The sequence below is a fragment of the Rhincodon typus genome, chromosome 28 (genome assembly GCF_021869965.1).
Source record: "Rhincodon typus isolate 14 chromosome 28, sRhiTyp1.1, whole genome shotgun sequence".
Lineage (NCBI taxonomy): Eukaryota > Metazoa > Chordata > Chondrichthyes > Orectolobiformes > Rhincodontidae > Rhincodon > Rhincodon typus.
In genome coordinates this window covers 29,689,058-29,710,962 of record NC_063359.1, presented here as the reverse complement: position 1 = coordinate 29,710,962, position 21,905 = coordinate 29,689,058, and the positions used below count along the sequence as shown (strand labels likewise).

Genomic DNA, 21,905 nt, shown 5'->3' with positions numbered 1-21,905 from the left:
AATCAGAGAATCTTTATCTCATGATGCATCTTAACCTCTGGACTGTACACAAGCCACCCAACTAAGCAGCATGCTGTTTGCCAAGTGGGCGTTTCACTCGGTCACTGATTAACCCTCATCTCAATGATGAGAGTGCAAGTTGATGGTGCAATCTGTTATTGCGCAAAAATATCTCACCACAAGTGACAAAACAAACAGCATCTGAGAATAGCCACATGACCTCACTACCAGAGAATACTTGTGGCTGCCTTGTTAGAATACAACTTGGAAACTTGCCCACAAGTTGTAAAGCTGTGAAAGCACAAAGCTAGGATTGGTGGTGAGGCACCTTCTTGAACCACTGCAGTCCATTCGCTGTTGGTAGACCACAGCTGGCCATCACTGAAGGGTGAGTCTTAAATCTCCAAGCCACTACTTATCCTGACTTGGAAATACAACTGCCCTTCCTTCACTGGGTCAAAATCCTGGAACTCTCTTCCTTTTGGCAAAGTGGGCTACACACTCCAGGCAGCAGCTCATCACCACCTTCTCAAGGGCAACTAGTGATGGACAGTAAAATGCTGGCCTAGCCAGTGACACCCACATCCCACAAGTGAATTAAGAAATATACCTAGCAGTTTCCATCCATCCATCTCGTATAAAGCACTCATGAAGTCTTAGCCTTCAACTGACAACAAAATTCTCAAAATCACGCACACATGCCACTACACCAAGTGAACAAGTCATGATGCACCTCTGGCAGGTGGGAAATGAACCTTTTGTCCCAGAGACAGGGACATTACCACTGCACCAAGTGAAGGTTTGAATTGCAGGACAAAATACAATTGTGTAAAGCCACAGCTACCAAACAGAAGGTTTTGACATATTACTCCATCTAGCAACTGCAGCAAAATGTTTCATTTTGAGGTTCCAACAACTTAAAAGTTTAAAAGAATCAAGTTTCACCCACAAAACAAAAAGCTTTTTGCTACCAGACTAATACATAGAACTGAAGACTTCTCTTCCATAATAGACCAAAGGCACCACACGACTCTCAAAACACAGGGTGGTGAAAATCTGATCAACTTGTAGGTTTAAACCTTTTCATGTGAAAAGCTAACTAGAGATTTGAAAAAAAAAAAGGACCGCTACGGTTGCTAGATCGTGTAAAAAAAAAAGTGTTTAAAACAAAAGAATTAACAAGCTGTTTGAGAAGTTATGGACCAGACCAAACTCCTTCAAAACATCAAGGAGATAACCTAGACCATATCTTTTAAATGAGATAAAAGTTAAGTGTATGGCACTGCATTCTAGATGCAATTTGATTGGTCAAACTACTAGGCTTTAAGCAAAACACTATTCTTATTACAGTCAAAAATACAAACAAAAATGATTTGGCATAACTTTAAAATACACTATTTAAATCGTGCTCATCAACTGTTCCAATATAGCAGCATCCCATAAACACACCCACAAAAAAGGCAAATTCAACAAAACTGTTACCATCACGGGTAGTCTCCTCACTCTAGCCCAGCAGAGCAAAACACTGAAAGAAATCCAATCTGGCAGAAGCAAGAGACCAAGCTTTTGCAGCAGCAGAGACAGACAGCTGTATATAGCAGTTTCCTCCACAACTCCAGCTTCAACAACTGAAAGTAAAAACAAACTCAGGGATAGTAAGAACTGCGGATGCTGGAGTCAGAGATAAGAGTGTTGAGCTGGAGGAACACAGCAGACCAGGCAGCATCAGAGGAGCAGAAAAGTTGACGTTTCGGGTTGGGACCCTTCTTCAGAAATTTATAACTAAAACTCAGGTCTGTTACTCAAACTAAAGAAGCATGAGTTGGTGAGGTCAAATTCAAGGGCATATCTCATCACAAGCTGGAGAAAAGTTGGAGCAAAGGTTACTGAATAACTGCAAGAATCAAATGGAAGCAGAATGTTTTTGAACGATTAAAAGGCTTCCCTCACCTCCCATCTCAAACCTGAAATGTGCAATTGTTCCACTCATGGCCTAATTCTTCTCATTTTTCAGGCAAATGGCTTTACTGACTGAATACCCAATGTGGTGAACCAGTCATAACCTGTGGGTGCAAAGTTAACTTCATTTTTGTGAAAGCAAAATGACCACACCAAAGGCACTGACATCACTCCAAGCCAAGAACTCAAATTCTTGGCTCATTGGGTGCTGCTAATTGGATTCTTGGTTGATTCTAGTTTCTACCTGACTGGCCAGTGAATTTGAACAGAATTATGATCTGCCAAACTCATCTTTTTGAAAATGTAGATTATAAAACAAGTTGTTTTTCTTCATTTTAAAATACAAAAGCCACTAAACAGCCACACAATGCTAGAGTCTTGGATACCTGGTGAAGTTTTAGTGATGACATTTAGTTACTGTCAACATCTTTCTTGGGGCAGGAAGTTTTGCTGTTCATTTGCCATTGACCACAAAATCCACAGCAACTGGGACAACACTGAAAACAATCAGTTGCAGCTATGAAGCTGTAACATGTCATTAAGCGTACAATGAGCTTTCTCATTTTATCTTATGATGATGGATACTAACTTTCACCATCTTTAAACGATCAAAAGATCGTGCTTTCAAGATGTACACATTAAGTGGGAAGTAACTGTTTTAAAAAAAGGTGGTTAGTTTATTTGGTTAAGCTTGTGCTATCCATTTAAATGGAAACAGAACTTTTTTCAAACAATGTTAAATCAATTATGAATTGACTAAATAGCACAAGGTTGAGCGACTTCAGTCACATGGACACAGGATAAGTGGACTGCACCGTTTCAAGACCTGGACGGTGGTGAAAGACTGACTTTATTTAGCACCCTTCACGACAAATGGATGTCATGATTCACTTTACAACCCATTAGATACCTTTCTAGTGCAGTCACTTACAATGAAAAAAATCTTAGCAGCCAATTTGCTTATTCTGGGATCTTACTGTGCACAAAGCAATTTGCAAGAAATTAGGGCCCTTAAACTGGTCTTTTCTGCACAGAACTCTTGCCAGGAGCTAATGGAGCAGTGATTTTCCTTTTTCTGGAGACAGAATTTCTAAGTACTGGCAACTATCATAAAAACAGTCCCCTGAAATGTCAGGGGCACTTGGTTCAGGACTCCATGTTGACATTCAAAATCATTGGGATAGCACCTTGTGGAGCCCTTTATCCTTAAAAAAAGCGTTCAGAAATGGTGATGACGATCCTGGTACTTCTGTTCTTAGGATGTTAGAGTCCAAACTGGTGATTAACAGGGTGTAAACTACCAGGCTCAATAAGTAACAGTGTTCAGAGAGAGGCAGTCCTCATCTTCAGGTGAAAAGATGGACCAGAAAAGATGGGAATGGGACCTAGGGAATAGTTCCATAATGTTTTGGCAAGACAGAGGATGCCGCCATCACAAGCTGCTGAAATAAATAAACTGTGTCAATCATTTGTTCGTCACCTATGGAGTTCGTGTATTACATCTAGATTGTGGCTTCTCAATAAATGTTAAAAATTCCTGCATAAAAACATTGTTGAGGTTCCATACATAACACCCCTCCCCCCTCCAAATCTTATGTAATGGCAATGTTTTTTTCCTACTATGGTGATGGAGGGATAAATATTGATCAGGACACCAGTGATAGCCTACAAGTGGCTCTCCAAAAAAACAAACAAATGTCTCATGGATATTTTATATCCACTTGGAGGGTATACGGGACCTTGGCTAAACATGCAAAGTGAAAGATGGCACCTCAGCAATTCCTTGGCACTGCACTGGAATACTAGTCTTAGGTTTCATGCTCAAGTCCTGGAGTGTGACTCAAACTTAGAACTTTGCAACTTAGGTAGAATGAGCTTCAGCTGACAAAAAGCTATGGAAGGCTTGCTTCCTGCTCAGAAGAATGAATGCAGGACCTTCAGATGCAATTGACATGCTGGAGATGCTCAAAACGAGGAAAGATTGGACAGTGAATTGCAGAGAAATTGCATCCACTTGTGTGGAGGTCGACAAAGAGGGGAATTCAAGAGAATGCCTAAAACAGACAAAAGCACAAGGAGACTGGGTTTCCAGGGAATTACACATAAACAGGGTGGTGGAAAGCAGTTCAAGAAAGCGTTACGGAGTACGGGAGGTTAAATGAAAGAAAATCCCTGATATTCACCTTATAAGTAACAACTTGTTTAACCCTAAACAAATTACCAGAACTACTAACAAACTTAACAATTCCCCCCTTAACTCCTAACTATTCCCTACCCGAACAGAATTCTACTGGTCTGCTATTCCAATAAACACAAGTCCCACTTAAATAACCCAAAGTAGTTAAAATGAAAACTTAGTCTCAAATCCAAACAGTACATGTTTTCCAGAATGCTCTGCCTTCTCCACTATGTCCCTAGTCATAAATGCCATTCTTCTGCTTATGCTCCTGTCAGGGGTGTTTTCTCTGAAGACTCTTAGCTGGAAGTGCAGCCGTGGTACCTTTTACAGATAAGATGACGCTTTCTGAGAGAGCTTGGTGATTCCTTGAAAGAGTTAGGTGCTTGTTTCTCAGATGGCAGTTCACTCACACCGATTTGCAAAGACCCTCTCCTTATATTTTCGATTTTCTTATAATAGCATTTATCTGAGGTTGCTAAAAACATCAGATTTAAATTCAATTAGTTTTCAGTCACTAAGTGCTTGGTTTAAATTGGCTGATTCCAGCACATTGGAAACCTTAGGCTTATTTTGATGTTTTGGCAATCAGAGCCAATTGATACATGTTTCAATCTTACAACTGTCGGTCCCTGTTCAGCTGCTTACAAATAAATTTTGTTTAAAATCACCAAGCTTAGAAAAGCACATCCCCTCTTAAAAGAGACTATGCATTCTTTTTTTTTTACTAAGAAACAAAAATTCTAGCTTCCTGCCTTCCAATTCGTGATTACGCTACACAACTTGATAACAAAAAGAAATGTTGCAAATACTCAAAAGGGACACAACTGGAATTTGATTTTTGAGATCCAACCACAAGTGGTACAGCACAGGAGGCCATTCAGCTCATCATACCTGCATCAACTCATTAAATAGGCATCACCACGTTGTGCAGATCACCTGCTTACATACAAAAAAATCTATGTCCCTTCATTCTTGTTCCTTATGTGATGGAGGGAAAGTGTTCCCAATCCATACTATCCAGCCTGCTCATGATTTTGAAAACCTCTGTTAGACCACCTCTCAGCCTTCTCTTTCAAAAGGAAGGCAACCGCAACTTCTTCAACCTATCCCCATGACTAAAGTTCCTCATCCTTGGAACCATTCTTGTAAACCACTTCTGCACTCTCCCCAGTGCACTCACATCCTTCCTGTATATAGTGTGACACCCTCAACTCTACTCGATACTCCAGATGATGGAATAAGTCAAAAATGAATCAATGCCTTTACCTCAGTCCTGAAGAAGAAAACTAGATTTGAATTTCCCCCCCCCGCCCCCCAAAAAGAACACCAGACCTAGTGCGGTGTCTCAGATGATGCCACACATACTTCATTACAAAAACGCCTTAACAGTTCTACTCAAGCAACTAATTTGCCACCAAGTGTTACAACTAATTCAGTAGTATCCAACTTAATCTTCTGTGGGCTACAAGGAACTTTAAAAGCCACATATTTCAATTGGTGTGCTTTTTATTTCATAAGTCAAATCATTATTCATGGATTTCATCTCCAACTTAAGATTGCCTCTTCAGCATGCCATTCATTATTCAAAGCCTCCTGTCCATTTCCACCTCAAAATATAGCCTGAACAAGTGATAAAAACAAGTACATATTGAACAGCGTAGTTATTGGGGTTTTTGGGCTATTATCATCGTGATTAGCTGTAATCTATATGCTGCAGTTTGGATGGTCTCATTCCTACTACTCAGTTCTTATTTAAAACTTCACAAATAAGAATCTCATTAATTTTCTCTCCTCACCTAGATACAAGATACTATAATTATATACAACACAGGGCAACTTAAATTGACACTCCCCTGTTATATTGTAAGGATTTGCTATGCAGAAGGACAGCGTTTGATTTAGAAGTGGAGACTGACCAGCATTTCAGTTCAAAGTGTATTTTGCTTCTGATCTCAGCCAAAAATAATTCTAAAAAAGGACATTTTAAAAAGGGAGTAGATGTTGTGCGCCAAAGTCTCTTTTTATAAGAAGAGACTTTAGTAATATTTGAGAATTACTAAATATGACTTAGCAGATGAGGAACTGAACCAGTTGCTTAACTCCATTGTTTGTAGCGATTACGACTACAGTGTAACCTGCAGAGAGCAATGCCAAGCTATTGTAACATTTCCTATTACTGAACTAAACAAAACAATCCACTCATTGCTACTGAAGCTTCATACTGTTCAGCTGGTAGGAACTCTTGCAATGCAACTGTTTAAGGCAAGTCAAGAGGGGAACAAGGAAGTCATAGAACAGTAGTGTGTTTCTAGAACTAGAAGAATTAGTTACAAAACGGCAGACAATTTGAATTCAATTAGGAATGCTTTGGGGCAGTTTCATTATGGATGTAGCATGGCTGCCTATCTACACATCAGAAAAACCCCTAACAGAAGCGAGTTACGCCAGACCCGAAACGTTAACTCTGATCTCTTCTTCACAAATGCCGCCAGACCTGCTGAGCTTTTCCAGCAACTTCTGCTTTTGTCTGCGAGTTACTGGCTGTCTTTAGTTAAAGATTTCAGATAGCCATCTGCAGTGGTCAGGACGAGGTGGAACACAAGAATCAAGTGCAAGTGTTCTTTATTTTAAGCCCTCAGAGGAAGGTCCGCAAGGCAAGGACTTGTTGCTCAATTTCCACTCACCCCCCACCCCCCACCTCCAAATTGCTCACGTAGGGGAGCCACTTTCTTGAACTTCACAGTCCATCTGGTATTGTAATACCTACAGTGCCACTGAAGTGGCATTAGAGCTCAAAGCTCTCAAACAAGGTGTACATGACCCTTTTCTTATCTTCCCTTGTCCAGATTTAAGTGGACAACTCCCATGTGAGACGATCACATTGTAACAGCACCCTCTCCTGCCATAATATTGCAGTTTTTGTAAGAAATCAGACTGGGAAAGGAATGCCTGTATATTACAATGTTTGTTTAACATTGAAAATACTTCCAATGTATTAGGTATTTATGAAAATACAGGCTTACACAACTCCCTCACTTATGGGATTGTCCCAATTGTACAATAGAGTAATCCAGTTCATTGCTGAACCTTTACATATCAGAAGGCTTTGGTCTACATGGAGTTAACAATGGCATCTGGAATAGTGTTACAGATTAGTCTCATTGCCACCCACCTCCACCAACCCTACCCCCATAGAGATCTAAATTAGAGAATGGTTATCAAAAATATGTAGAAAAGAATTGGGTAAAACAATGAATTTCTGCCTGTGCTTCAGTCACTGGTCAGCACTTGTCAAGACATGTATCAATAGTATGTCCATTAGTAGCTATTGATGTGTCCAGAACGGTCATGGTTATACAGCATGGCAACAGACCCTTCGGTCCAACCCTTCAGAGGAATGGCAGGAATCTGGGTGAGAAAGACAACAAGATGCAGAAGAATGTCCCAAAAAGAGTGCTCTGGGAATTTCAGACTGACTGAGGCAAGCAGTCAGCTACAAACATGCTTCCAGTTCCTACAATGTTACAAAATGCTTATGAATCCTACTGCAACATAAATGTTATATTTGAGAAAGCTTGTCAAAGCAGGTGCGGAATGTTTTGGCAGGCCACTCAAAGAAACAGAATGCTTAAAATTGGCTTCGAGTTAATAGGCAGCTCCCCTTAAAATGGCTGCATATATGCCACTCACTGATCCAAATAGGATATCCTATTTCCTGTTTATTCTGATTCTACACGTTTGGAGTTTGAGCCAGGATTCTGTAAGCAGGAGGAAAAAAGGTTCATGTCAGAGAGGTTAGTGTAATTTGTTATACCTAATAGCTGTGAACTTGATTAAACACCCTTATGAACAAGATACTACAGTAGATAGCAAGAACTGCAGATGCTGGAGTCAGATACAATGCAGTGTGGAGCTGCAGGAACAGCACGTCAGGCATCATCTGAGAAGTAGGAAAGTTGATGTTTTGGGTTAGGACCATTTTTCAGAACACAAGAAGGGTCCTGACCGTAAGTGTCGACTTTCCTGCTCTTCTGATGCTGGCTGACCTGCTGTGTTCCTCCAGTGCCATGTTGTGTCGTCTCAAGATACTAAAGTACTCTTCAGAGAAGCTGGCTAGAGAATGCATACTGTCGTCAAGTAGAGAGAAATAGGAGTAGGTTAATCTCCTCAAACCTTCTTAGCTATTTAATAAGTCCATGACAGATCTCCACGTTCCTCAATTCCCTTAGAAACCAAATTTCTCAGATCTCAAACTTGAATATACTCAAGTGAACATCCAAAGCCCTCTAGGGTAGAGGGCTCCCAAGCCTTACAGCCCTTTGAAGAAATTTCTCAATCTAAACTGACCAATTCCTTATTCCAAGATTCTGATCCCCATATTCCCTAGCTGGGAAACACTAACATCTATCCCATTAACCCCCTTGAGAATGTTATACATTTCAATGAGATCAACTCCCATTCTCAAGTCCACAGAATATGGGCATAATCTTAAGAGTCATATAGCGGAATAACAGACCCTTTGGACCAATTTACCCATACTGACTGGATATCCCAAACTGATCTAGTCCCATTTGCCACCATTTGGCCCATATCCCTCTCAACCCTTCCTATTCATATACCCATCCAGATGGCTTTTAAATACTGTAATTGTACTCACCTCCATCACTTCCTCTGGCAGCTCATTCCATACACACACCACTTTCTGCGTGAAAAAGTTGCCCTTCCAGTCCCTTTAAGTCTTTCCCAGCCAACCTTAAAACAATGCCATCAAGTTCTGGATTCCCCTACCCTGGGGAAAAGACCTTGTCTATTCACCCTATCAATGCCCCTCATGATTTTATAAACCTCTATATGGTCACCCCTCAGCCTCTGACTCTCCAGGGAAACTAGCCCCAGCCTATTCAGCCTCTTGCTATAGTTCAACCCCTCCAGTCCTGGCAACATCTTTGTAAAATCTTTTCGGCACCCTCTCAAGTTTAATAGCATCTTTCCCATAGAAGAGCAACCAGAATTTTACAGTATTCCAAAACTGGCCTCACCAATATCTTGTACAGCCACAACATGACCTCCCTATTCCTACACTCAATGCACTGATCAATAAAGGCAAGCATACCAAATGCCTTCTTCACCACCCTGTTTACCCAGGACTCCATTTCCAAGCAGCTATGCACCTGCACCCCTTGAAAGCTCTTCATAGGAGATCGTCTTATCTCCTGAACCCTAGTTGCACTCTTAAAGTATATACACCTTATGATCAAAACAGCAGTGAGCCAGGGATAGTAGGAACTGCAGATGCTGGAGAATCCGAGACAACAAGGTGCAGGGCTGGATGAACACAGCAGGCCAAGCAGCATCATAGCAGCAGAGAGGCTGACGTTTCGGGCCTAGACCCTTCATCACGTCAGCCTCTCTGCTCCTATGATGCTGCTTGGCCTGCTGTGTTCATCCAGCCCAGCAGTGAGCCAGGTATGGTTTTACAATTAAAAAAAAGTTGTTCAATTTCCTCTCTCTTACTCCAAACCCTTTGGCTGAAAAAGGGTAGCGTTCATACACAATCTTGTACATGAGAAAGCATTACCTTGCATACAGTGAGGTTGAGTCAGCCTGCAAGCTATTATCACATCAGGTATCCAACTTCAGTAACAAGTGCCTAGGTCTGTGACACTAATGAGTGTTGACAGTCCTTTCAAATGGACACTGAGGACATGTGTCTGTTACTGTTTACAACCAAATGGGTATAGACAAAACACGGCAAAGGAAAAGTTCAGAAAGTATAGAGAACTACATTGCCATATTAAGATTAGATAGTAATTCTGAAACACTCCCTTGTTCAAAGAGACCACAAACAGATTCATTCTTTGTTTGGTTTAACTGGAGATTATTTCACCCCCTTCATTTATTCTATTTACTTCTAATTATTTTAACAACAACATTTTAAATCACAAATTTATTTTGTGAATTTATAATGGCCAATCAGTACCCATAAAAGGCTTCACTCAGTCTTTTTAAAAATAACAAGGAATGTAAATTTAAAGTTGTCTCTCTCAATGAGATGTCAAAATTTAGTTGAAAGATGTACACTGAAATGAAGAGATTGAAGGTAAATACTGCTCAATGAGACTTAAAATTAAAATAGAACTGCTGAGCTATTGCTATTGTAAATAACAGCTGCAGTCAAGAAAAATTGTTTGCAATTTTTTTGAACACCTTCATTTAAGTCTGCATTCACTCCATTGTCGGTAAACCACTTAATAAGGCACACATTATTCTCAAGAAAAGAAAACCCACATTATTTCTTGAATTCTTCAGTCCAGCTGTTTGGAAATCTCCTCGTTATAAAAACACAAAACAATGCGGTACTAAACTTCTCTGCATGCTTCCTCAGTGTGAAAGCTGTGTCTGCAACCAAAGTAACAGCTTACTTCCTCAGAATTTGATCAATCCTCCTTAACTTCCTCCAACACACGTTATAGTGACTACCTGATAAACTACACATGAACAAATACTGAGCTCAGTGATTACAGTAATGTAGTGAGGACGATCATTCTATATACTCTTGCCATTCGCAGATGTATTTCCCCCAAAATATTGAGCAAGACGGTTGAAAATAACACCTGTAGGACATTCTTAACTGCCCACTGATTTCAGCATTGCTTTCCTAAAAGATCATTAAAACAAAAATTGCAGGCAAGTGTTTATGGCCATTAAATTAAAATGCCAGATTTATCAGTCATAATTGAATTCACTGGTTAGTCACAGTTCCATTTAATATTTCACTTATCCACAGCTTTAAAAAAAGACATTACAAACCATTGGAGAATTAGAGTTTTAATCAAAATAGCATTTTTCAAAAAGTGAACCATAGTGTTAACAGGTGCTCTTTTTGTTCTAAAGAGAAAGATAAAGATAAAAGGTAAATTTTACAGTTTAAAGAGCACAAAACATTTTAAAAATGATCATGCTATTGTCTTGTTTCAGTAGAAGTTCACTAAAGCAAAAAAGGGAAGTGAAATAAAGGAACTAATGAATACAGATGAAGCAATATAGCAAGATTACCAACAGGTAAATTTACAGCTAAGCAACTGAGAGATACAGGTAAAGAATTATAGTTTTATGAGACTAGAAGGCTGCTTTCCCATTAGAGACAGATAGTGTTTAAACTGAGGGTCACCACGCCACAGGCAAGGGGAAGAAATTGAGAAGGACAACCCTTCATGGTAACCTCAGCAAGGGCAGAAATTTAACCCACACATTCTGCATCACGAACCAGCCATCAAGCCAACTGAGTACATCACTTAACACTGAAGGACTTTTGTGGTGCACTGGTAGTGTCCCTACCTCTGGATTAAAGATTTTTTCCCCCTAAAGATTTGACTGCTTGACACACAAGGGTCTGGTCTGCAATGTACATCAGCCTCAATAGCTCTGGGCTTAGGGGAACAGCAGCAGAAAGGATTGGGCACAATTTAGAGTCTCGATTCAGAAACAAGTAAAAACATGCTTTAAGTGACATGATCCTGATGGGGGGTTCGACTGTGCTTTATCCACTTTCTCATAGGGAATGAGAATTGAGACTACATAGAGCTGACCCAGAGGAAAAGTACAACAGGACAAGCTATCTATGAAATCATGCAGTGATTCATACTCCTGACAGTCATCAAGAATAGTTTCTTCCACATTTAAATTGCTGCTCATTACCCGGGTGCGGCTGCATCCCCATTTGACTGAGATTCAGTATCTTGAGACTGGGGAATCAGAACTCAATCATCATCTCATGAACTGAGTGTGTTTATTTTAAAATAATTATATAAACTGTAAGTCAAGCCAATGTGGTCGAAAAAGAATCATAAAAATTATCTTGCATACACTTCCAGAAATACTGGCAGTTTTTCCTGTACTTGGTCCAACTGCAGAAAGGCTCCCACTAATTGTGGAAGTGAACCCTCGTCGGATTTACTACCTTTAAAAAGGAAAAAGGGGGCACTCAAGGATGATCATTTTAGCCCCAGTATTTTATTTTGAGTTCTTTCATCCCGTGCCATTACTCTGTCACAAATACCAAACACTAGTGTGGATAACCGGTTAACAATTTCCACAGATCAGTGCGTCTGAATAGCCGCTGCTGGATTATAATCGATCGGAGACGTGGCACCAGCTGTATTCCCAATGTCTACTGAAAAGATTCTCGCCCTGTCACTATCAAAATGATGATGTCGAGCCGTTATGGCAATTTGGTTGATAAAAGATGCCCAACTCCAAAAGTTAACTCGTTTAAAAGCAGCCACGGACTAGTTAACTTCTATAAATGGCGAGACGAGTGAAAATCACCACAGCAGTAAAAATAGCCCAAATTCTTCGGCTTTACCAGAAGATAAACAGTTTTTAAACATGGAAAAATGTACTTATACATTACAGCATTAGTCATCAACAATTCTTCCCATTGACTCATTCTCCCAACAGACCACTATCAGCTTAGCGAAACAACTCTAATTGCAGAAAGTTTGCACAAACTAAATTCTTTTAAATCAAAAAAAACTTTTAAACTGAGTTCGACTTTTTAAAAGAAAAACCAAGACCATTTGAAGATTTTTCTTTTAAGTGGAAAAAAAAGTCCTTCCATTCTCGCAGCCTGTAGGAAAATATGCAAAAACTTGAATTAGATCAATAGTGGACCCCGGTTAACGCCCATTTGAGAAGGAAACAATACTCCAGGCAGGGAATTAACACAGAATGCAAACGGAGGCGAGGACAAGTCTGAACATTGTGAAATCCTTTTAAGTCTGCAGGATTCTAGACGGACAAACACCCATATTTGGTTACAAATATTCCAGTTTTCAATAAAGTGAAAATTGAATAATTGTGCAGGGTGAAGTGGTAAAAGAACATTTTTTTTTTAAAAAAAAGATTTTCAACTACAAACCACATAATGAGAACGATAGTCGGCGAAAGTCACGCACACTACCCATAGCAATTTCACCCAGTCCCATACAATAAGGCCGAGCACAACTCCCTCATTCATTTCTACATACAGCACATTCCTCAGCCTGAGCAGCTCGCAACTCGGGGAATAAGACAAACGTAGAGTAAAGAACGCCCCTTACCTCCCGATCTCACTTAATGCACAGTGACAAACAAACCCTAACGAAGGCACAATGGCTTTGAAGCAGCTGATATGTAAGTAGGGCTTGGCTTAAACAACCCCGCCCTCTAAATCCACATCTCAATTCTCCTGCCTCTCGGTCGGGCAAGAATAGAAACTCACTGAGGTGGCGCCAGTGAGCTCCTGAAGTGATATCCGCAGCTGCAGCCTGGTCAGATTTCAAGCGAAGCCTTTTCATTTCAAAACACTAACAACATGTTTCCTTCCATTAAACCCGTGCATTTTTTTTCCCCCTGTGATTTTGTCAGTTCCTAATGAATTGTCATTTAGGGCAAAGTATGAGAGATTTCGAGCAACTAGCCATCCTGTGAATCAATTTTAAGTTACTGTACTAGGAATTCTTTGGGATTAAAGTGGTAATTGAAGGAGAGCCAATGTTGAATATTCGACCCCAAAAAAGGCAAATCTATAAATTTTCAGCATTCAATTCTGTATTTTAGGCAATAAAACCCGCAAGAACTGCAGATGCTGTAAATCAGAAACAAAAATTGAAATTGCTGGAAAAGCTCAGCAGATCTGTGCAGCATCTTCTGAGGACAGGTCACTCGACCCAAAACATTAACTCTGATTTCTTTCCGCAGATGCTAGCAGACTTGCTGAGCTTTTCCAGCAATTTCTATTTTTGTTCCATGAGTTTAAATGATGTATAAAATCCAAACAGAAATTGCAGGAGAAACTCAGCAGGCCTGGCAGCATCTGTGGAGAAATCTTCAGTTCCAGACCGGCTGAGTTTTTCCAGCATACTTTTTATTTCAGATCACCAGCATCTGCAGTATTGTATTTTATTTCAATGATGTTTGTTTTCTCCTCTTTGCCTTCTTGAAATCGATTCAATACAAAGTGCCTCCTTTTTGAACAATAGTCCCAAATTTATAATTTAAATAAAATAAGAATGCTGAAAGCACAATAAAAAGTTGTTTGTTAATGCATAGGTTGTGATGAAGGATGAAGTAAAATTGGATCTGGAAAGTTTTGAGATAGAGTGAGGTGGTTCTTCAGATAGATGTGAAGGGAGTACATGGCACTAAGTGTCGATCTTAAGAAATATGCACATGAGTAGGCTGTTCAGCCCCTCAAGTTTGCTCCACCATTCAATAGGATAATGGCTGATCTGACATTCCTCACGGGCCTCACTTTCCCGCCCTTTTCCCGTAACCCTCAATTCCCAAAGGATTTATCTCAGCCTTAATTATAAACAAGGACGCTGCCCCCACAGCTCTCTGTGGCAAGGAGTTCCAAAATCCCAAAGCCCTCTAGGAGGAGAAATTTCTCCTCATCTCAGTCTTAAATTGGTGCCCCTTCGTTCTGAGACTATGCCCTCTGGTCGTAGACTCTTCCATGAGGGAAAACATCCTCTCAGCATTGATCTTGTCAAGCCCCTTAAGAATCGTTTATGTTTCAATGAGATCACCTCTCATTCTTCCAAACTCCAATGAGTAGACCTGTTTAGCCTTTGCTCATAAGACTTTCCCTCCATATCAGGGATCATCCCAGTGAACTTTATTTGAATTGCCTACAATAAAAAAAATTTAAGGGGTCAAAACTGCTCACAGTACTCCAGATGTGGTCTCCCCAGCACCTTGTGCAGATGTAGTAAGATTTCCCTACTCTTATGCTCCAACACCCTTGAAATAAGGGCCAACATTCCATTTGCCTTCCTGATTACCTGTGCACCTGTGTTCTAGCTTTCTGTGTTTTATAGAATCATAGAATCCCTACAGTGTGGAAACAGGCCCTTTGGCCCAACAAGTGCACACCGACCGTTGGAGCATCCCACCCAGACCCATCCCCTTATAACCCACCTAAGCTATACATCCCTGAGCACTATGGGCAATTTAGCATGGCCAGTCTGCCTAACCTACACATCTTTGGACTGTGGGAGGAAACTGGAGTACCTGGAGGAAACCCATGCAGATATGGGGAGAATGTGCAAACTCCACACAGACAGTTGCCTGAGGGTGGAATTGAACCCAGGTCTCTGGTCCTGTGAGGCAGTAGTGCTAACCACTGAGCCACTGTGGTGCACTCCCCTTGTGTTGCAGCTTTCTGCAGTTTTTCACTACTTAAATAATATTCTGTTCTTTCTGTACATCTAGGAGAGTTTTGTAATCGTGGGTCAGGATATTTTATGAGGAAAGATTGGACAGGCTGAGCTAGTTTCCAGTGGAGTTTAGAAGAGTGGGGGGGCGGTGGTGGTGACTTAATTGAAGAATACCAAATACTGAACTATCTTGACAAAGTGGACATGGAAAGGATGATTCTTCTTGTGCATGAATCCAAAACCAGGGTGTCACCTTTTAGGGACAGAGATGAGAATTATTTTTCTCTCAGCCAACTGTGTGACTGTGTCTCTGCCTCATAAGGTGGTGAAGGCGAATTGTGGGGGGGAGGTGTTCATTAAATAATTTTAAGGCAGAGTGGATAGATTCTTGTTAGACAGGGGAATCAAGGGTTATGGTGGGTAGACGTGAGTGTAGAATTCAAAACACATTCATAATCAAATGGAATGGCAGAGCAGGCTCACGGTACTGAACGACCTATGTCTGCTCCTAATTGCTTTGTTCAATACACAAAGGGTCAAATTTCCTGGTATATTTATTTACTTTGTTCTTCTCACAAAATACACGCTTTGCTCATTCATTCACTCTCTGTCCAATTATCTATAAATGGCCACTTTCCTTTTCGATTCCATATTTATTTACAGTTTGTATTAACTGTAAAATATTGAGACAAATGTAGATAAAAGGACACAATTTATCTCCAGTGTTGGAACATTTCAGGATAAATATTTATAATGATAATGTTCTTATGGTGTAAGATACATCGTATTGTCTGAGAAGTAAAATGAAGGAGAATACAAATAATTGGGAATGAGTTTAAGCAAAAAGAACTCTCATTTTGGGACCAAATCTTGGAAGTATGTAATGACCTGATAGCTTTTTTGGGAGAATTTCCCAACTGTCTGAAAATCATAAAAGCTTATTTTAAAATAAAATGTAACCATTATTCTTTTATATATAACAATCAAGAAAAAATATTCCCTCTAATAGGTCAGCCATTTCCCAACTAATGGTGACAGGAAGGGGTAGAAAATATATGCAAAAGATGGAAGAAAAATTATAAGCTGAGTAAGTAATAATGGTAAGAAGTTAAAGCTCTTCATTTTAATGCATGCAGGAATTGTAACAATATAGACGAGTTATTGGTACAAATGGAAAAAAGTGACTACAATTTGATAGTTATTACAGAGATGTGGTTGCACGGTGACTAAGACTGCAATTGGAGAATTAATAATGGGGAACACGGAAATGGGAGGTCATCAAACCAATATTTTGTATCAATCTTCACAGTGGAGGACTCTATAACCACTCCAAAAGTAACTGATAAACAAGGTGCTAATGGGAGGAAAGATCTTGTAACAGCCTCTATCATGAAGGACAAAGCATTAGACAAACTATTGAGACTAAGGGCAGGCAAGTCTCCAGGACCCGATGGCCTGCAACCAAGGGATTTAATAAAAGTGGCTGCAGAGACAGTGGAAGCAGTGTTTGAAATATTCTAGAACTCGCTGGGATCCAGAAGATTTCCAGTGGGTTGGAAAACTACTAATGTGATGCCCCTGTTCACGAAGGAAGGGAGACAGAGAATGCAGGAATCTATAGGTCAGTTAACCTAACATCATGGGCGGCACATCATGGGCTTAGTTGTTAGCACTGCTGCCTCACAACACCAAGGACCCAGGTTCAATTCCAGCTTCAGGTGACTGTCTGTGTGGAGTTTGCACATTCTTCCCAAGTCTGTATGGTTTCCTCCGGGTGTTCTGGTTTCCTCCCACAGTCCAAAGATGTGCTGGTCTGGTGGATTGACCATGCTAAATTGTCTAAAATGTCCAGGAATGTGTGGGTTAGGTGGATTAGCCATGGGAAATGCTGTGTTATGTGGATAGGGTGGGGGGTGAGTCTGGGGGGTATGCTCTTCGGAAGTCGGTATGGACTTGTCGGGACGAATGGCCTGCTTCCACGCTGTAGGGATTCTAAAATAAAATCTATCATTGGTAACATGTTAGAGTCATTATTAAGGAAGAAATAGCAGAATAGTCATCTCTACCCTGGGAAAAAGTCTATGACAATCCATTCTATCTACGTCTCTTTTATGAAAGGGAAATTATGTTTGATAAATTTGCTCGAGTTCTTTGAGGATCTAAGAAGCAGAGTTGATAAAGGCGAATTGGTAGCTGTATTATAGTTGGATTTTCAGAAAGCCATTGATAATGTATTACTTAAGGTTATTGCACAAGATAGAAGCTTGTGGTATTTGGGGTAACGTATTATCATGGATTGAGGACCAGTTAACACACAGAATGCAGAGATTTAGGATTAATGGAACTTTTTCTAGTTGGAAAATCGTGACTAGTAGAGTACCACTAGGATTAGTCCCAGAGCCTCCATTATTTACTACCTTTATGAATGACTTGCTGGAGGGGCAGAATGTAATGTGTACAGATTTACCAATGGTACAAAAATAGATGGAGGACATGTTGTGATGATGACATAATGAATATGCAAACGACGTACAGAGGTTGAATGAATGTGTAGAACTTGGCAAGTGGAGTTCAATGTAGGAAATTGTGACGTTATGTAGTTTGGTAGGAAGAATCAAAAGGCAGAATATTATTTAAATGGACAGAGACCCTAAAAAGGTGCAACATCGAGGGATCTGGATTTTCCTGTGCATGAGACACGACATGTTAACATGCAGGTTTATCAAGTAAGTAATTAAGCAAATTTAATCTTGTCTTTCATTGCTGAGGATGTTGGAGCTTAAAAATAAGGAAGTCTTGTTACAATTGCTTAGGATGTTGGTGAGGCCACATCTGGGATACTATGTACAGATTAGTTCCCCATATTCAAAAAAGGATAAACTGGCGTTGGAAGCTGTTCAAAAGAGATTGCTCGGCCTATTCTTGGGAAGAGGGTGTTGACATATCAAAACTAATAAACAGGTCAGACCTTTATCCTTTACAGTTTAAAAAAATGAAGGGTAATCTTTTTGAAAATTACAATAGTCTAAGGCGGCTTGACAGAATAGATGTTGTGAAGATGGTTAGTAAGTTTGCAGATGACAGCAAAATAGGTAGTATAGTGGGTAGTGAAGAAGATTATCTCAGAGTACAACGGGACCTGGATCAGATGGGCTAATGGGCCGAGGATGGCAGATGGAGTTTAATTTAGATAAATGTGAAGTTTTGCATTTTGGTAAGGCAAACCAGGGCAGGATTAATACAGTTAACAGTAGGGTCCTGGGGAGTGTTGCCGAACAAAGAAACCTAGGCATGCAGTTGCGTAGTTCTTTGAAAGTGGAGTCGCAGTTTGACAGGGTGGTGAAGAAGGTGTTTGGTATGCTTGCCTTCATTTGTCAGGACTTTGAGAATAGGAGTTGGGACATCATGTTATGGCTGTACTGGACATTGGTGGCGCCAGTTTTAGAATACAAAGTACAACTTTGATCATCCTTCTATAGAAAGGATGTTGTTAAACATGAGAAAGTGCAGAAAAGATTTACAAAGATGTTGCTGGGATTGAAGGATTTAAGCTATTGGGAGAGGCTGAATAGGCTGGGGCTATTTTCCCTGGAGCATTGGAAACTGAGGGGTAAACTTATAGAGGTTTCTAAAATCATGAATGGCATGAATAGGGTGAATTGCCAAAGTCTGTTTCCTAGGGTGGGGGGAGTCTGAAAACTAGAAGGCATAGGTTTAAGGTGAGAGGTGAAAGACTTAAAAGGGACCTATGGGGAAACATTTTCATGCGGAGGGTGGTGCGTGTATGGAATGAACTGTCAGAGTAAGTGGTGGAGATGATGATCTTACAAATAAAACCTTTAAAAAGCATCTGAATGGGTACATGAATAGGAAGGATTTGGAGAGATATGGGCCAAATGCTGGCAAATGGGACTAGGTCAGATTGGGATGTCTGGTCAGCATGGACAAGTTGGACCAAGGGGTCTGTTTCCGTGCTATATGACTTTATGACTCTGTGTTCCAACAGTGGGGGAGTCTTGATCTAAGATTACAGAATAAGGGGACATTCATTTAAAACTGAGATGCAAAAGAATTTCTTCTCTTCAGAAGGCAATGAATTCTCTAGAGAGATTCAGGAGGCTTGATCATTGAAAATAGTTAAAGGAATATAGAAACATAGAGTTTTACAGTACAGAAGGAAGACATTTGGCCAATTGATTCTGTACCTGCTCCTGAAAGAGCTACCCAGCTACTCTCATTTTCCAGCCCTATTTCCATAGCCCTCTAAATCAATCACTTTCAAATTTATATCCAGTTCTTTTTTGAAACTCCTATGGAATCTACCTCCACCACTCTCCTGATAATGCATTCCAAATTCTAACAACTCTCTGAGTAAGGCAATTTCTCCTTATCTCATTCCTAGCTCTCTTGTTGACAATCTTGAAATTGTGAGCCCGGGTTACCCAATATACCAATTGGTCGAAACAGAATATTCCTCTTTACCCTGTCAAAACTGTTCAAAATTTTGAATACCTCAATAAGGTTACCTCTTAACCTTTTCTGTTCCAAGGACAATAAGCCCAATTTCTCTCATCTTTTCCTTGTATCTAAAATCCTCCATCCTTGCTATCATTCTAGCAAATCTCATTTGCACTGTCTCCGGGGCTTTAACATCCTTCCTTAAATAAGGTGCTCAGAACTGAACACAATACTCCAAGTGTGGTCTAAACAATGATTTGTAGAGATGTAGCAACACATCTTTGCTTTTATACTCTACATCTAGAGGAGGTAGATGGACTTTTTTTTAAACTTAATGGAGTTATTCGAAAAGAGGAGTTGCGGCCTGGGACAGGTCAGCCATGATCTTACTAAATGGCAAAGCAGATTTGAGAGGCTGAATGACCCACTCCTGCTCATATTTCTTGTGTTCTTGTTGCTTATCCATTGCAAATAATTATATATTTTGATAAACCAAGAGGCAAATACTGAAAGATGAGATTATTATTATTTCTTTCACATATCTTTGGCTTCAATGTTATATCATATTATGGTGCCATCTAGAGGCTATGCATATTTACCCCATGAGGAACATGGCAACAGGATCTTGAATCACAACAAATATTTTGTATTTATAGAGCAATTTTAAAGTAGCAAGTATGTTCAAAGATGTTTCAAAGAAACATTAGCAAGCAAAATTTGACATCGACTTGCATAAATTAGGACAGATGATCAAAAGCTCAGTCGTAGATTTCTTATTCATCTTCTTATCCAAATGTCTTTTAAATGTTGTAACCATACCCGCACCCACATGTGAACACGTAAGAAAGTTGTCCCTCATGTCTTCTTAAATCTTTCTCCTCTCACCTTAAAAATATGCCCCCTACTCTTGAAATCCCCCACGCTAGGGATAGTGTTGGCTCACAGATGGCCCTATAGCCTTTGCTTCCTGGACTTTGGCTGATGCAGAGCGCAGATATGCCCAGATAGAGAAGGAAGGTTTAGTGTCCTCTTTGGTGTGAGAAAGGTCCACCAATACCTTTACAGACGTAAATCTGTAATAATAACAGACCACAAATCCTAGGGCTACTCAAAGAGAAGAAGACCATGCCGCCCATAGCTTTGGGTCGAATTCACCAGTGGGTTCTCATTCTAAGTGCATACAGTTACAAGTTGGAAGACTATCCGGAAGGCCAAGTAGCAAATGCTGATGCCTTGATCTGCCTCCTGCTGGCCGTTGGTACTGCCTTTGCAAGAGTCCATTCTGATTTTAATCTTTCTGTTCACCCTTCCGGTCACTGCTCACAATATCAGACTGCGGATGCAAAAAGATCTGTTCCTAGAAAACTAAAGCAGCTGGTGGTGATGGGTGAAACAAAACAGCTGGCACAACCAACATTGAAACCTTTCTGGACCCGGTGAGACCACATTACCGTAGAGGGTGGTATTTTATTATGGAGAGCAAGAGTGATTGTCACAAGAAAAGGTCACCACCAGATACTTGCTGAACAGCATCAGGGTCATCCAGGGGTGTCCAAAATGAAGATGTTGATAAAAGGTTATGTCTGATGGCCAGCATTGGATGCAGACAGAGCCACATTGGAGAGGCAGTGCCAACAAGGACAATGATTAGCCCCTGCAGCACCCCCACATTCATGGGAATGACCAGGTAGACCCTAGACTTGGTTACACATCGACTATGCTGGCCCTTTCCAGTGCTCAATGTTCTTAGTTGTTGTGGATGCCCACTGAAATTGGCTACACATGCAGAGAGTTCATTCGTCAAACATGGGGATGACGATGGAAAAGCTGCAAGCGTCTTTTGCAATACACAGGCTCCCAGAAGTATTGGCGACAGACAATGGGCCTTCACTTACTAGCAGGGAATTTGAGTATCTCCTAAAGTCAAATGGCATTCAGCACTCCATACGATTCATCGTCCAATGGTCTGGTGGAAAGAACAGCCCAAACTTTGAAGGCAGGCTTAAAGAAACAGCCTAAAGCTTCACTCAATACCAAACTGTCATGGTTCCTGTTTGATTTTTGGACCAGCCCTCATGCAGCTACAGGCAGAGTTGCCAATGGGGAGA

General features: G+C 40.4%; 1 protein-coding gene across 1 annotated transcript in view; it reads right to left on the bottom strand.

Annotated features, from left to right (window-relative positions):
• The window catches only part of gsna (gelsolin a), a 70,643-nt gene extending 57,274 nt beyond the window's left edge, over positions 1-13,369 (bottom strand). The window contains exon 1 of the mRNA XM_020514350.2: positions 13,240-13,369. The gene's annotated coding sequence lies outside the window, so the exon portion shown is untranslated. The remainder of the gene's footprint in view (positions 1-13,239) is intronic.
• Positions 13,370-21,905: the final 8,536 nt, after the last annotated feature.